Source organism: Danio aesculapii, chromosome 6 (assembly GCF_903798145.1).
Source record: "Danio aesculapii chromosome 6, fDanAes4.1, whole genome shotgun sequence".
Lineage (NCBI taxonomy): Eukaryota > Metazoa > Chordata > Actinopteri > Cypriniformes > Danionidae > Danio > Danio aesculapii.
In genome coordinates this window covers 23988150-24007156 of record NC_079440.1, presented here as the reverse complement: position 1 = coordinate 24007156, position 19007 = coordinate 23988150, and positions in this window count along the sequence as shown.

Below are 19007 nucleotides of genomic sequence, written 5' to 3'. Positions count from 1 at the left end.
CAAATTTGCTAGTCGATGCTGGATGTGTTCTGTTCATTTTTACTGTAAATGGTCAGGTATTGTAATCAACCATGTCAAATATACTGCACAGTATTACAGATAGCTCCTTACTTGAGATTAGAGATTAGTGTACTCTATGGCATGCTGATAATTATTTTTTTTAATGACATTTTAGTAATACTATATTTTTTTTATTTAAAACGTTTAGAATAAGAAGTAGAGATTCAGATTATTTTTGGTATGTTTCAAAATGTAGGTACAGTATATAAATTGGCACTATTACACACTCAGCAATTTCTCACACCAATAAAAAAAAAAAAGACAAGTACTGAAGGTGCTGAATACTTTAAATGCTGTGTGTGAAACAAAACTGTAAATAAGAATCAAAACTTCTAAAAAATATAAGAAAGAAAGAAAAAGCAAAAGAAAATCTGATAGGAGACCTGTTATTGATGAAAGGCTATACACACCTCTGGTCAGAAACATGTCATATAAAATAGTAAAATTACTTACGGCAAGGCTTAACGTCTTCAACTTGCAACACTCTCTGGACAGAATACAAATGACAGAGTTCATGTAAGTGGTCTGCCAATCTTCATTGGTAGTTAAACTTTGCCACACCATTGAACACAGCAGCTTCTTTCAACCAACTAATCTGCTATATTTCTTAATTTATATATATATATATATATATATATATATATATATATATATATATATATATATATATATATATATATATATATATATATATATATATATATATATATATATATATATATATATATATTAATGTTAAAGTTTGACATACCAATCAAATTGCACTTGACTTTAGTGCTTGTATTAAAATAGCCTGCACATTTTACATTCTACCAATGATAAATCTCTGCTACATTGTAGATTTTGTGACCAATCTGGATAAATTCTTGTGAGCTCTGTCAGAAAAGCTTTGGTTATGATTACTACAATAAAGTTATTTTCAACTTGAAGTAGTGTATAATGGATACAGGTCAAAGTATTTTTTTGTTTTTCATGCATACACTGAAGCAAGTGAACATGACACAAATTGTATGATATGTACACTGCAAGGGTGGGATATACAAATTATAAATATATATTGCATAACCCTGAAGAGGCATAAGGTCTGTTTACATATATCTTGAGTTAGTTTAATGTGTACATTGTGAAATTTGTACATTTGTAATGAGGCAACAAAAATGTGGAAACGGCTTAATAAAAGCGTTTAATATGTTTATGCATCATGTCATATCACTCAGCTCATTCAGTGGAGTGAAAGAACACAAACAAAGCTTATTATGCAGAGGTGGTTTTTAATTCTTGGCTGTGTTTTCAGGTACATTACAACCACAAAATATAAACACATCTCTGCCGACACCTTTTGTTAAGTATAATTGTAATTTAGCCTAAATTTCATCCACAAAATGGCTCAGGACAAACTAGGTTACTCTGGTTTCTGATGAGTATTTGTGAGAAACCTACTAAACATATAAAGGACCTACAGTATACTTGGACTAAAAGTGATTTTTCCTTAACAGGGACTCAGTTAGAGAGTGACTAACAGGGACTGAAATTAGAATGACCAGGTGTGCGTTTCCGAAAACCATCATTAGCCAACTAAGGTCACAAGTTCCACTGTTACAATAATAGTTCAGCGAATTGGCATTTTACGAATCTGTCATCCCATCGAACATTTGCAAACTTCATTGCAAACATATGTAGTTGCAACTACTGTAGTTATAAGGATAGTTCCTGGTTGTGTTCTGTTCTGAGTTGTGCTCCCTATGCCCTATTCCTTTTGATCGTTCCAACATCCACTTTAAATGATTAGCAAAAAATAAAAAGTAAAAACTTAAAGTTACCTCTCTCATGTTTAATTTTCTTTAAAAGTTTTTTTTTTTTTTTCAACAGTTAGGCTTAATGAACTTTAGATTGACAATTGCGCCCCCTTCATAATGTACTCTGAAATCCTTTTTTGTCATTTTGAATGCAGTCGTGGCTCATTACAAAAGCTATAGGTGACCTATGATTTACAAGCAGAAATCTGTTACAGCTTCTGAAAAAAAAAAAAAAAATTCTGAACTTAAATTTAATTATGGCACAGATAAATAAAGCTAGATTTTTTTTATTTTCATATTTGACCGTATAATTGATTTATAGGCAATGAGAGATTAGCCTATGTGTTAGCTATTATAGGAGGTTTTATGTTTTAGAATAGAATATGGAATATTTTCTATAATGTTTGACAGCAAACGCAAAGGAAATGATCATTTAATGTGGATTTTCTCTCAAGAAGTTGCTTAAAGCTTCATCAAGGACGTTTTACATTTTAACAACCTGGTTAAAATAATGGATCTGCGACTAGAGCAACTCGAGTTTTGCGAAACATGTTACGTTGTTCATGCTGCGAGTTACATCATAGTCCTCCTAACAAAGTGCTCCTATGCTACCAACAAACAAAAAAATTAAGAAAAATGTTTATAGTCCAGTTTACTATTTATATATTGACAGATGTTTATAGATTCATAGACATATAAGACTTATCGTATATGCATTAACTCGCATGATCAAAACAACTGGCATTAATTACCATGACACACACACGCATATGAGGAGTTCAGATGCAAAACCCTCTAAATGCATCAGATCTCTTTTTGTAAATCTCCTTCAGAAGTTTCATTTTATAGATAATGAAAAGGTTATTAGATGGTAAATAATATATATATATATATATATATATATATATATATATATATATATATATTAAAAATGTCCCTTTGGACAATTCTCTGGTTTTTAACAAGATAGATTTTCTTTAGTATCAAAAGCAGCTAAATCCACTTGTGCTTTTTTTTTTTTTTTTTTTGCAAAAACCTCTAAGTTCACCTATTGGGACATAAAACATAAAACAGTGGTTCATTCCGCTGTGGTAATCTCTGATTAACCAGGGACTAAGCAGAAGGAAAATTAATTAATGAAAATCTGTCAAGTGCATTAATCAAAAACATTAAATTGAAATTAATTAAATATTAAGAAACTATAGTCATTTCTGATATTTTGAATTTGAATTTAATGTAAGTAAAGGAATGTAAACATTGCAAACATGTTAAACTTAGCTTGTTAGATTCAAATAATGTGGTGTAAAAACATTGTGAAACATCAATATCTGTGCATTGTCCATTAATATAAAAAGCATATCAGACGTATAGGTATTATGAAGTAATATAAATAATGTTTACACATTATATTTATCTTCTAAAAAATAGCTTACATTAGCAAATAAAACACAAGGTAGGCCTACTGGGCAAAAAGGGCATGTCTCTCAGACACTTAGAAGCTGTCATTCATTTTTTCTCACCATACTCAAGGTCTTATTCTATTTTTCATCTCTTATTTATCCTCAGAGCATCCGTGGAATAAAAGAACGGCATTTTATCTTCGTCTTTCGTGAAACGCAATTGCTGTTTAATGGATAGTAAATCGAACTCATTCAAAGTAGCATCACTGCGCAAAAAAAAAAAAAAAAAAAATGCACAGACTTCATCTTTTAAAATCTAAATCGGAAGCTGAATAAAACCTCATAAAAGCCGGAGTATCAGAGCGCCGTTACATTGAAAACATTTTATTCGATTCACGCCTTCTGATTGGTTCTCAGGACATAGCAGCTTTTGCTGTCAAAGGCAAATGGCGTTTCGAGGCTTTTGCTTACAAACTGTTATATGTGAATATGCTGACGATGCGATTTTTATGATTTGAAGCAAACATATTTGTTGAATATGTACTACAGTACGTGCCTAAAGCATTCACTCAATGTCATTAGCTCATTTTTGGAAGTGACGTTTAGCAGCTTTTGCATCTGAACTCTATATATGTGGACACTAAAATTAAGATATATGGGACTGTCCCAGAAGGGACTAGTCCCTTTATTCATCAGGGGTCACCACAGCAAAATGAAGTGCCAACTTATCCAGCATATGTTTTACACAGCAGATGCCCTTCCAGCTACAACCCGGAAACATCCATACACATTCACACATATACACTACAGCTAATTTACTGTAGTTTCACCTATAGTGGATTGAACTGTGGGGGAAACAGGAGCACCTAGAGGAAACCCACGCGAACACAGGGAGAACATGCAAACTCCACACAGAAATGCCAACTGACCCGGCTGGGACTTGAACCAGCAACCTTCTTGCTGTGAGGTAATAGTGCTAACCACTGAGCTACTGTGTCACCTTGTTTTATGTTATAGTTTCATATTTCCATGGCTTTAGTAAAACAACAATAATTAAAAACTATTCAAACTTCTATCTTCAGATTAATCAGATTATTGATAAAATAAACTGTTCAATGACTTATGACGTGTTATCAACATTGCACAGCCTTAACTAGTATATCAGGTTGTAGCACTTACACCCCATTAAACAGCTCCATTGCCTGTGTTCTGCAGACCTTCACAGCTCTTACTAGCTACATGAAGTTTAATGAAGTACAAATGTTGATCTAACCTTCTTCTCTCTGGCTTGCTCTACCCTTTCACCATTTACACTGATGAGTAAAATGTGACTAGACAGAGAGACTACACTTGGTTAATTAAGAGGTTAGATGAAGAAACTCTCTGTGCTAATATTAACCTTTGTCTGGGGAAGATTCTTATCGTCTATGCATGATTAACTCGCATGGTCGAAACAATTAGCATAATTCACCATGACACATTCATTACACTACAGTACTTAACATAATATGATACCTGCACTGTGTCAAAATGAAAATAAATAAATCATTAATTGCAATAGAAATAACAATAAATAAAAATCTACTCTTGTTAGAGGGTAACAGGTTTAAGGAGGCCTTATTGATTAATATGTATTATGACAAATTAAAAAAAAAACTGTGTTGTATTAGCAATTATAACACTGTATGCACAAATCACTTTAGTTTATAAGTCACCAGGGACAAACACATCAGCTAATTGAGCTGCGAGCAGTGAACAGTCCCATTGCACTAGTTACCACTTTCAAATGACAGGAGGATAAAAGAAAAGAAAGACTGCCTCTAGTCAAGCCACACAATTTTAACCAAGCTTCTTTGAACCATAAAAAAGTGAAGAGTCTGTGCTGTCTGAGACTGTGTATAACTCAGTATAACCATACGATGCAGGGACTTGATATGTCTCAAACAGATTCATCAAATCACTCTCTCTATATCTCAGTAGACATTCTTTGTCTGAAGTTTCACCCTTGTGGAAATTAAACAAAAAACACACTGATTATCAAAATCTAAATAAATTAGAGCTAATTTGATTGAGTTGAAGTTTTGCCTGATGAGAATAGTTTTTTTTTTCTTCTTTTCTTTTCCAACTAAATATCTCTTAATCTTTGTCTATATCACAAAACGGAGAGGAGTCTGGATGCAGACCTGGTGCAGTGCAATCTGAGCTCCATCCAATGCTTTTTAATGGGCTCACCTAACTCCACCCCTAACCTACCCCTCACAGTGACATCACTCTCTCCATTGAGTGCATTGTGTCTGACATTTAAACTCTAATAGATGCAATCTCAGCTTGCATCATAAAGGCTGCATCCAGATACTGTTGACAAAATGAGCATCTTCTTATCTTTGTTTAAATGTTCGTGTATTTGAACTACAGATGCATATATTTATCAGTCACTAATCTAATTATAAAAAGTATAAAAGCAATAACTGTTAGTGACTGAAGAAAAACTTTTGACCACAACTCAATTTTTTTTACTTTTTTATTTGCATTGTTTTTCAAAAATGTATAATAATACCACCAGACTATTAGCATTAAATATGTTTTTAAATCATTTAACAATGTAATAATAATAAATACAGAAAAAATGAATATTTAGAAAGTTTATAACTTAGAAATATTTACAAATGTATTGTTGTATTATTTGTCAAGGATTGCAAGGTTTTTTTTTTACTATATTTCTTGTCATACTTTTATTCTGGAGAAATTCTGTTTTCTTTTAGTTTGACTGCAATGAATGAATGAATATATAAATGGATGGACGAATGAATGAATAAATGAATTAATTAATTAACAAATTAATTAATTAATTATTGTTTTTAAATTAATATGTACATCATCACGGCAAAGATTAAACGGTGGCGCAGTGGGTAGCATGTTTGCCTCAAAGCAAGAAGGTCACTGGTTCGAGCCTCAGCTGGGTCAGTTGGCTTTTCTGTGTGGAGTTTGAATGTTCTCCCCGTGTTGGCGATTTCAAGTACAAAGACATGTGGTATAGGTGAACTGGGTATAGGCTAAATTGTCTATAGTGTGTGTGAATGAGTGTGTATGTATGTTTCCCAGTGATGGGTTGCAGCTGGAAGAACATCCGCTGCGTAAAAACATATGCTGGATAACTTGGCGGTTCATTCCACTGTGGCAACCCCTGATTAATAAAGAGACTAAGCCAAAAAGAAAATGAATAAATTAACTCTTACATTTAGAAATGTGTTAAAAAATATATATTCTTCATTAAACAGCCCTTTTTTTTAAAGAATAAAATTTCACAGGCGAAGTCATAATTGTATACACCACTTTTGGAATATAAGCCACAAAACATTTCAGATTTCAGTGTGATTCAAATCAAAGTTTAATTTGAGTTGAAATATTTCACTAGCACACTAAAAGCTTCTGTGAAGCTACTGTGAAGCTTTTAGATAAGGTAAATGAAATTAAAGTTAGATGAACATTTAAGAGATATGGTGCATTTACACTACTTATTAAATGAAAAACTGCTTTTAAACCAGTCATATATGACCTCAAGTGGGCTAACCTCATTTCAAACATGCACTATTCAAAACTTTTTTTAATGAGGAAAAAATACTGAGAACGCTTGTACTCAAGAAATGAAGAAAATAAGGGAATTAAAGAAGGGAAACATATTTTTATAACTATTTTCAGATGTGTGTGGTGTAGAAAAACATAAAACGCCTACATTTCCCTCGTGCACACATCTAAAATAAGATAATCTACCACCAAATGTGTGTTTAACCAGGTGTCTTTATGCTTTCTGACAGAAAGGAGCACCCTTGATTAAATTAAAGTTGAGAAAGAAACAAAAAAGCCATATCAAATCACATAGTTTTAAAAAGATTTTGATAGTGAAAATATGGGTCCAGCTAATTTATTTTTAATTGGGCTTTTAGAAAAAGGCTGAAAGCATGTATTATTATCAAAAATTAAAAATAACTCAACGTAGCAACTCAAAGCAGCCTGCTTTTCCAGCTGGGTGATTTGTAAACACAAATCAGCCAGTTAATGGCAGAACTGTATAGTATAATTGCTGTGTTGTTACAAATAGCAACTACCCACACATTGTTATGAGGCATATATCATTAGTCATTACTGTACCAGTGTCATAGAGGTGTTTCACAGATTAACACAGAGATCATGTACATAATGATAAATCCCAAAATAGAGCAGCTGAAATGAGTTTCCCAAGGCATAAAGTGCTCAACTTAAGAGCAAAAGCATCACTGTTTCACCTCTTTCCTAGCTCCACAGCTCCTTATAATTAACACAAAAGGATCTTCTACTGTGAATTAACCAAGACGTATGAATAAAACATATTTCAGTCTTCTGATGTCTCAAACCATTTTTTCCCCTTTTTCTTTAAAATGTTTTACCTTAGTAATGAAAGAGCATAAAAAAGTAGGAAATGGAAAGAAATAAAAGGACACTGCAACAAAAATAACCATCTAAATACGAGAAATAAATGAGTGATTTAAGAAGAGAAAGCTAGAAACAAGTCAAATGATCTGCCAGCGCAGAAAGATAATTATACTTGGTAAGATTTTTTAAAAATAAAAAAATTGCCAAAAATTCTTTCATTAATTAATTAATTAATTAATTTTCCTTCGGCTTAGTCCCTTATTTATCCGGCGTCACCACAGCAGAATGAGCAACCAACTATTCCAGCATATGTTTTAAACAGTGGATGCCCTTCCAGCTGAAACTCAGTACTGGGAAACATCCATGCATTTTCTAATTCATACACACAAACACACACACAATGGCCAATTTAGTTAATCCAATTCACCTATACTGCATGTCTTTGGACTGGGGGGAAACTAATCAGTTTCTACGTAACCCAACTGTGAATAAGAATGGCAGCCACGCATCGGTAAACACCTTTTCCTTGCTGAAGAAGCCAAACTACATCTGTCAGCTAAGCCTCAATAACTGTGGCAAAGGAACATAACATTTCCGGCTTATTTTAATTTTTCGGGGAGTCGTAAAAATACACCTAGTTAACTTCTAAGAATTTTAAAAAGCGTCAGTACATTGGGAAAGTGTGCCAGTCCCGAATAGGGAGAATGTTGCCGAGACCACCTGCTGTCTAAATGGGGAGACCTGGTGGCAGAAAGACATATGGACCAACCCTGACAAAGGGGACTACACATATAAAGATGGTTAGTGGGGAGGGAAGCCACGGGCCCACGTGAAGAGGGGGGGACTAAACCGTGGCTGAGTAAAGCATATGGGATAACCAGTGGGGATCGCGCATAGCAGGCACCTTAACCCAGAGTGCGGGCTGACTGAGCGGGTGTGACAACAACGTGATGGGCCAGGCATCCGACTCCTCTACTGAGTCAGATGCTGGGGGCCATGGAGGTAACTCTGTAGGGTTTGCCAAATGAGGTACTCAAATAGACAGAGAGAAAAAGGCACACGCATCTCTAAAAAGTAAGGTGCTGCAACCGTGTTACAATACCAAACCAAGTTTCCTCATTCACCAGAGTTATCCAGCACACTTGAGGAAATTCGTGCTAATGCCCAAGAGGATGCAATGCTCCTAATGGAGTGTGCTCTTATTCTCAGGGGACATGGCTCGCCCTGGCACTGATAAGCGAGGAAGATGGCATCCACTATCCAGTGGGCCAACTTCTGTTTGTATACGGCACTTCCCTTCTGCTGACCGCCGTAACAGACAAAGAGCTGCTCAGAGGATCTAAAGTTTTTAGTGTGGTCCACATAAAATTGCAGACAGCGAACAGCACACAGCGAGGAAAGGGCTGGGTCTGCCTCCTCTGTGGGCGGCGTTTGCAGGCTCACTACCTGGTCCCTAAAGGGTGTGGTAGGAACCTTGGGCACACAACCAGGCCAGGGTCTCAGGATTATGTGAGAAAAGGCCGGCCTGAATTCCAGGCACGAATCACTGACCGCAAATGCCTCCAGATCCCCAACCCACTTGATCGATGCCAACGCGACCGGCAGAGTTGTCTTCAAGAACATAAATCTCAAGGATACTGAGTCGAGTGGTTCGAACGGATCTCCACGTTGGCTCGTAAGCACTACAGAGAGATCCCAAGAGGGCATAAGAGGGGGGCAGGGTGCATTTCATCTCTGAGGAACTGGATGATGAGGTTATGCCTTCCCACCGTGCTGCCATCCACCACATCATGAGGAGTGGAAATGGCAGCGATGCAAACCCTTAGTGTGGAGGGTGACAGCCTCTGCTCCAACCTATCCTTAAGGAAAGAAAGCACAACACATATTTGTCCTTGGGTCCTCTTGCAGAGAAGAGACTCCACTTTAGGGCATAGGCATGCTTCATAGATGGTGCTCTAGTCTGAGTGATGGTGTTAACCACCGCAGCCGGTAGATCACGTAAGTCTTCCGCGATCCATCTATGAACCACACATGGAGGTTCAAGAGACCTGGAAGAGGGTGCCGAATGGTGCCCTGTCCCTGAAAAAGAAGGTCCTTCCCCAAAGGGCTCTGCCAGGGAGGGGCCATGGTGAGGAGAGATAGTTCTGAAATCCAGGTCCGGTTGGGCCAGAGGGGCACAACTAGCAAGACCTGCTCCTCGTCCTTCCTGACTTTGCACAATATTTGTGCGAGGAGGTTCACTGGGGGAAACGCATATTTGTGCATGCCCCGAGGCCTGCTGTGTTCGTGCTGAGGGGGGCCTTGCAAACAAGTCGACCTGGGCTTCTTCAAAGCGAGCTCATATCAGCTGGACAGACTCAGGGTGGAGCCTCCATTCTCCCTGCCGTGGAAGCTGCCGTGAGAGCGCATTGGCTGAATGGTTGAGCTTGCAGAGGATGTGAATGGCACGTATCAATTTCAGCTATGTATGACTCTAGAGGAGTAGACGGTGAGTGAGCTGAGACATGCGGCGATACCCGGAGCGGATACCCCCATGCGATAGACATTGCTGTCGCCATGCTGTCCATCCTGACCAAGTGTTTTCCCTCTAGCATTGGCAAAAAACAACGCAGAGCGAGATACACTGCCAACAGCTCCAGGCAATTGATATGCCAATGCAACTAGGTTCCTTTCAACCGACCCACTGCTGCATCCCCGCAACAGATGCCCCCCCAGCCCATACTGGAATCATCCGTTGAAACGACAACATGCCTTCTGCGTTCACACCAGACACAGAAGAAGCGTCAAGCACGAGTGAATTACATATGAAGTTAATGCAAAGATGCGAATAGACATCCTGCGGCGCGATACGCACGAATGAGGTGGCGCGAATGAAGCAGCATGAATGAGGCGGCGCAAATGATGCGATTTGCGTGAATGAAGTGCCGCGAGTTGATTGTTTTGTGTGATTAACGCACTTAATGCATGTATCGCATGTTTTGCGTGAATCACTCGAGTTTGAAAATCTGAACTTCAGCGGACATTCGCGCCGCGTTAACCAATCCTAAAGTAAAATCCTCCTGCCAACACTGAAAACAGTTCATCATATGGAAACAGCTCAGTAAGAAGCACCACTAAAAGCCTCCATCATCCAGGTATAGTTTCTGGAGAAGTTGATGAACTGCACCACTGAATGAATTTAGTGGACACAGATACAGCTCCAAATGAATCAATGTTGTTTTTCAGCCCTTCTAAAGAACATAAACACAGCTATTTTCTCAATAAAATCCATGTTAGCCGTTTAGCAACGAAGCTAAAGTCACCGGGCAGACAGAAGCCCCAAAGTGAATTTTACGTGCAAATAAAGCGAGTAAACTCAAAATGTTCACAATGTTCACTCTGTCCCTGTGCATGATCAATTGATACCGCAAGTGAGCTAAAAGCAGACAGCCATCATGCTAATTGAGTATGCGGATGCCCGCGAGATGGAGAGGCGCTAGACACCCTCCGCGAGCTTAGTAGAAATCCACAGAGACAGCCATAGGTTGGGTATGATGAAGTACGGGCTGTAACATCCGCTCCTCATCCTTATCATCAGGGACCGGCGCAATTGCATCCTTCGCCAGGACAAATGGCTGACCCTGGTGAAATACATGCCTGTGAACTTGGGAGGCCATTTGGTGAACTAAATTGAGCCGAGTCTGATCGTGCAAATGAGTCATTGTGACGTGCTGGGCAGCGCTAACCAGGCTGGCAGAGCTCGCGCAAGTGGCATCATCAGCACGATCATTGATACACCAGCGGTGGATCAGCACGGAGTAGGAGAGCTCAGGCCCGGGAGCCGTGGGGTCCCGAGGTAGAGCAGGAAGCAACAGATTCACGCTCACCTTTCTCCCAGGGTCCTGAGGGGGGCTGGGAGTGCGAGAGAAGGAAGCCAGTCCTCTAACACACTCAGAGACTGTAACAAGGTGCACTGATCCTGCGAGCTAAAAGGCATAGCATCCCAGACTAGCAGTGTTCGGGCTGTTTCTGAGAAGTAGAAAAATGCTCTTTTTTTGAGAGATGGGTGACCGTGAGGCCAACAGCCTAGTGTAAATTTTTTGATGTTATGCTCGGCCATCAACCAAGGAAAGAGTAAGTCTCCTCTTCTCTGGATGGCACGTCTCAGGGTCGTTTCATGGTCCATTTACCAGACTTAATGGTGTCCTTGGGCAGGGCCGCTGGTTACCTGCGGGGTGCTCAACACTGCCACTTAGCCGGTGCAGTAGCAGAGCAGGTCTTGAAGCCATAGGTGGGTGCCCTCGGCAAGGAGCAGCCGAGGTGGATTGTTCGGCGGAAGGAGTGGTCTTACGAGCCTGCCGATAGATGACCTCACCCATCGCACTCGACTGCTCTGTCACTGCAGTGTATTCCTGGGTGAATTCACCAACAGTGTCACCGAACTGGCCAGCCTGGGATATGGGTGCATTAAGAAAGCAAACTTTGTCAATGTTACGCATATCAGCCAGGTTTAGTCAGAGGTGGCGTTCCTGGACCACTAGCATGACCATCGTCCTTCCCAGTGCACACGCTGTCGACTTGGTGGTACGCAGAGCATGGTCGGTTGTGGTGCGGAGCTCACGCATCAAGCCTGTTTTGGAACCACCCTCCTGCAGCTGAGCCAACGTCTGCGCAGAAGCAGCCTGGCCTGCAGCAGTGTAGGCTCTGGCCCAAAGGAACAGAAAACCTGCTTTAAATGCTTGAATTCATATTCACAGCTGATGGTGATTGCTGACGCTCATCGGCATTTCATTTCATTGTCATTTTATTACTTCTCAGAATGATTGGCTTTCTGACGAAATCCCCCATAGTGGAAGTTTTCTACATAGCATTGAAGTTCCCCTTCTGCTGGGAAACTGAAGCACCCAGAGGAAACCCATGCGAACACATGGAGAACATGCAAACTCCACACAGAAATGCCAAATGGACTTGAACCGGTGACCTTCTTGCTGTGAAGCGACAGTGCTGACCACTGAGCCACCGTGCCGCCAAAAATAAGTATTATAATCATCATCCCAATCATGCATTTAGTCTAATTATCTTAAAACTAGTTATTGATTTTTTCATTATATATTGTCTTATAATAAGGCAATGCATTTAAACTTAATACAAGTTCATTGTAGGAATTAAATCAGGACTCTACATATGCATATTGCTCACACTTTTTATTAAAATTCAGACTTGACAGTACTTACAATGCAAAGTTATTACTTCTTGCTTCTCAAAATATACTGAAGTTTACTGCAACAAAAATAATGGAATAAAATGTATGATTTTTCATTATTTTAATGACCTTATTAAAAGTTATTACAGCAGAAATAATTCTTAAAAACGCAAGGTTTGAATGATCATAAATTATGTCTCTGATTTAAATTAAGCTCAATTTGCTGGTAAAATACCTAACTTTAAGATTGTTTAAATAATAAAAAGTTGTTGGCTCAGTGGTCGCCTCACAGTCCTGGTTGGCTCAGTGGGCATTTCTGTGTGGAGTTTGCATGTTCTCCCCGTGTTGATGTGGGTTTCCTCCAGGTGCTCCAGTTTCCCCTACAGTCCAAAGACATTTGGTACAGGTGAATTGAAGAAACTAAATTGGCAGTAGTGTACGTGTGTACATGTGAGAGTGTTTGGGTGTTTCCCAGTACTGGGTTGCAGCTGGAAGGGCACCTGCTGTGTAAAACATATGCTAGATAAGTTGGCGGTTTATTCCTCTGTGGCAACTCCTTATGAATAAAGGGACTTAACCCCCCCTCCCCCCAAAAAAATCATAAAACAATCATAGTACTATAATCATAATACTATTGTATTTTTTTTTTATGATTAATCTCTTTTTTTAGCAAGAAATAAGATTGTGACTAGATGAGGAAGGAAGAGTGTGAGTTTTTAAGTGAGGTTTTTTGGATTCCCATATAAGAAATCAGCTTTACGTCTGTTTGTTTATAGTGTAAATGTTTCACTCTCACCGAGTTTCTTCGGACACCTGACATAGATGTTTGACATTTGCACCAAGTTTAAGATGAAAGGTGCGTCTGCATGCCAGAGAAGCCTGTCTGTCTGCGAGATGATGAGAGACGGCCATTTGTAAGCTAAGTTGTGTGAAAGAAAAGAGCTGCTTGTCATCAACAGATTTATGAAGAAAGATACATTCTCACAAGGCAGCGGGGAAAGTGCTTCCATTTGTCAGATGAAAGTTCTTGCTCTTCCCAAAGCTCACTGGAGATCTGATCTATGCGTTTGGAGATGGATTGGAGTGGGGCGCAGGGGGTCGCCTGCATCATTTTATGAGGATGCTATTTTTTTTCATTTAGTTTTATGTAAAGGAATGGCTAAAGGCGTATCACTAAGTTTCACTGACATTTTTTGCAGTTTTATTCACTTTGAGTTCAGTTAGTCATCCCAGCTACTCATGGGTCAGCCATTTTAGGACAATGTAAGATTGAATTTTATTTTAACTTTTAAATACGCCTACGAGTTATGAACTGTGTTATGAACATTTTAAAGCAATCATGTTTTTCCAAAATGGTGCATTTCAATTGAGATTGTAACATTTAACAGAAATGTACATTCATAAATCTGATTTACACTAGAAATACACACTTTATTTGAATATAATTTACACTATAACGGTATAGTGACATTTAAGACACAGATTAATGGCTTGTTAGGAAATAGGTTACCAGTAATAAGTACTAATATTTAAATAGACACACATTTAACCATTTTATTACAGTAATCAAATAGATTTTGTTCACACTCATGTCAGAGAGGTGTAATTGTTTCTTGTTACAATTGAATATTAATTAATTACGATCACACTTTATTTAAGGTACAATTTTCACTATTAACAAATCCTGTTACTTTTGTCTTAATAAACTTATTTATTTGTCTTAATAAACTGATGTCCTGCTTATTTATTGTTTTAAGGATCCATTCAAAAAATGATTTGTTGAATCAATATGATATAATTGTAGCACCCATTGTGCATCTAAACAAATCACGTAAACTTGAACTGCTGTGAATGTGTATATAACACAATATAAACTTGTAATTTCAACATGTTTTTAATAGGTCTGTGTAACATTTTTGCAGCTAATTGAATTAAAATATTTACATTGTGTTTACCTGATTGAATTTATTCTTATTCACTCAATGTCAGTAAAGCACTTCAACGCAACAAGATTCGTCTTTGTTACATCAACAAGTTTCTGTCTGAGGGAGGCTGAGAGTTTATTTCCGGCCATATATCATAAACCTGACACTGTTATGTGAGTTAATCAATTACGGACATTCCACTTGAAAAACAAAGCATGTGGTGCGTATTTTAAGGGGAAATTGGTCATCTGAAGTTGAAAACATTAAATCCATGCAGGTCAAACGAGATATAGGGTCAAAGACTATTGAAAGATCAACTGTTTAGTGTTAATTTCTTTTTTGTAGAAATGATCACATTAACCTTAATTAGTTAATGCTATATATTTTTTTTTTAAATAATAATTTAAAAATAAATGTCAATCCCTAAGGCGATAAATAAATATTTTAGGGAAATAGGGGGTCAGACAATATAAATAAATAAATCAACATTAAACACTGAATAATCTTCTTATTCTTCTATAATAATAATAATAATAATAATTATTATTATTATTATTATTGTTATTATTATTATTATTATTATTATCAATTTTATTGTTATAATTAGTATTATCATTTGAATGTTGTTATTATTATTCTTATTATTATTATTATTATTATTATTAGTAGTAGTAGTAGTAGTAGTAGTAGTAGAAGAGTAGTATATTGTTGTTGGTAATGATAATAATAATAATAATAATAATAATAATAATAATAATAATAATAATAATAATAATAATAGACCTGTGCAGATGTACCGTAATTCCAATCAAGTCTGTTTGCTCTGTGTACAACACAGTGGGGTGCTTTGTGCTTCATGTACTTGACTCTATTGATTTTTCCTTACACTGGCAAAAAGAGCAGTAATTATGAACCTGGAACAGCTCATTGATTTGACTCGCCATTGGAGATTTCACGCTGACAAATCATTAGCTTCCTTTTTCAGGGTTCCTCCACTTTTAACTTGCTTAAATGAACGCACAATTATACTGAAGACAATATGCTGGGGAAGTGTGTGTGTTTGGTGGGGAGGGGGGTGGAGACCACATTACTCCATTTTCTTAGCACCGCAAATAGGAAATAATGATGTTTGCTTTTGAAATGAAAGCCATTTCAGTACATACTAAATGACTGTAAAGGGTGCGATGAAGAAAAACAAATGACAGCAAAATATGAGGCGGAACCTCTAATGTGAGCAGCTTTTTCATTACAAAGAAGCAGCAGTGAGGGGAAACAGAGAGAGATGGTTGCCACCATTTCAATGGAAACAAACATTGCTTTGGGCCTCTTTGTAAACAGTACACAGCTGCTATTTCGAGTGATGGGAGCTCCACCTTGTCACAACAATTCCTTAAAAGAGGAACAGTTTAATGTCAACAATATTTTCTCCATCTGCCTGTTCATGAAAAGCCTGCGGATCCACCAGGGAAAAGCTTCCTCTCACAGCTGGGGAGGTGCGGAATCTAGATTTTGCGAAGAGCGCATCATATTACATCAACTGTGGAAGATGCGCAACCGCAACACTCAGTGGGCCCTAACCATGGAAGAAATCCATTTGCTTAATCAATAGGTGTACTTATAGATATACAGTATAGCTATGTATTATCCAACCACTGGTTAACTAAATCTGTTATAAAGAGTATACAATATCCTAGATATAATTGATATACTTTACACAAAGCAAAGTCTACATAAAGTCATTACAACCATCTCTCCATTTTCAGTGGAATATAAAATAAGATTCAGTTCAAGATAAAGAATGCCATTTCAATAAATTCAACATTTTGCTCTCAATTTACAAACAGATCATTACCATAAACCATACCCAAACAATATACTTTATATAGTTTCAAACAACAAAAAATCAACTGCAAAACAAAATTAAATAAAATTTCGACAACATATAATATTATATAAGTGTGAAGAGGTAAGCATGATCGAACACCCAATGAGGGGGGAGAGCATGCTCAGAGCCCAGCGGCTAATCAGTAGGCCAATCAGAAACTAGATATTAAAGTTTGAGGACAAACTTTATGGTGGCTTGAAAAGCCGAGTCTGAATTAGCATGTTACTAGCATGAATTAGCATGTTACTAGCATCTTTCTAGCATGAGTTAGCATGTTACTAGCATGTTTCTAGCATGAATTAGCATGTTACTAGCATGATTCTAGCATGAATTAGCATGTTTCTAGCATGAATTAGCATGTTACTAGCATGTTTCTAGCATGATTTAGCATGTTACTAGCATGATTCTAGCATGAATTAGCATGTTTCTAGCATGAATTAGCATGTTATTAGCATGATTCTAGCATGAATTAGCATGTTACTAGCATGATTCTAGCATGAATTAGCATGTTACTAGCATGTTTCTAGCATGAATTAGCATGTTACTAGCATGTTTCTAGCATGAATTAGCATGTTACTAGCATGATTCTAGCATGAATTAGCATGTTTCTAGCATGAATTAGCATGTTACTAGCATGTTTCTAGCATGATTTAGCATGTTACTAGCATGATTCTAGCATGAATTAGCATGTTTCTAGCATGAATTAGCATGTTATTAGCATGATTCTAGCATGAATTAGCATGTTACTAGCATGATTCTAGCATGAATTAGCATGTTACTAGCATGTTTCTAGCATGAATTAGCATGTTACTAGCATGATTCTAGCATGAATTAGCATGTTACTAGCATGATTCTAGCATGAATTAGCATGTTACTAGCATGATTCTAGCATGAATTAGCATGTTACTAGCATGTTTCTAGCATGAATTAGCATGTTATTAGCATGATTCTAGCATGAATTAGCATGTTACTAGCATGTTTCTAGCATGAATTAGCATGTTACTAGCATGTTTCTAACATGTTATTAGCATGATTCTAGCATGAATTAGCATGTTTCTAGCATGAATTAGCATGTTATTAGCATGATTCTAGCATGAATTAGCATGTTACTAGCATGATTCTAGCATGAATTAGCATGTTACTAGCATGTTTCTAGCATGAATTAGCATGTTACTAGCATGATTCTAGCATGAATTAGCATGTTACTAGCATGTTTCTAGCATGAATTAGCATGTTACTAGCATGTTTCTAGCATGAATTAGCATGTTACTAGCATGATTCTAGCATGAATTAGCATGTTTCTAGCATGAATTAGCATGTTACTAGCATGATTCTAGCATGAATTAGCATGTTTCTAGCATGAATTAGCATGTTACTAGCATGTTTCTAGCATGATTTAGCATGTTACTAGCATGATTCTAGCATGAATTAGCATGTTTCTAGCATGAATTAGCATGTTATTAGCATGATTCTAGCATGAATTAGCATGTTACTAGCATGATTCTAGCATGAATTAGCATGTTACTAGCATGATTCTAGCATGAATTAGCATGTTACTAGCATGATTCTAGCATGAATTAGCATGTAACTAGCATGATTCTAGCATTAATTAGCATGTAACTAGCATGATTCTAGCATTAATTAGCATGTAACTAGCATGTTACTAGCATGATTCTAGCATGAATCAGCTTGTTTCTAGCATGAATTAGCATGTTGTTAGCATGATTCTAGCATGAATTAGCATGTTACTAGCATGACTAGCATGTCACTATCGTGTTGCTAGCACCTTTCTAGCAAGATTAGCATGTCAGTAGGATGTTAAAACTGTTAGCGTGTGTTAGAATAGCTAGTCACAGTCTCTGGGACAGTTGCTAGGGTGCTGAAATTGGTTGCTAGGGAGTGGCTAGTAAGTTTAAAGGTAATCAGTGATTGGCTGCTGGCTAGACTGAGTTGAATGAGGCCAGACTCTAGTCAGTATGACAGTCTGATGCAGAGTTATGAGCTCACAAAGGTTGATCCAATGTTAAGTCAATGGGAGTCTTTTACAATGGAGGTATATGGGACAGTTGCTAGGGTGCTGTAAGTGGTTGCTAGGGAGTGGCTAGTAAGTTAAAAAGTCATCAGTTATTGGCTGCTGGCTAGACTGAGTTAAATGAGTCCAGTTAGAAGTCTGTAGGACAGTCTGATGCAGAGTTATGAGCTCACAAAGTTTGACCCAATGTTAAGTCAATGGGACTTTTGGGATTTTTCTGGGTCGTTTTTCGGAAAACCCAAGGTCGGATCAGTTAGAAAAGATATAGCAACCCGAGTCAGACCAGTTTGAAGGTTTGACGAAAGTTTGAAGTATGT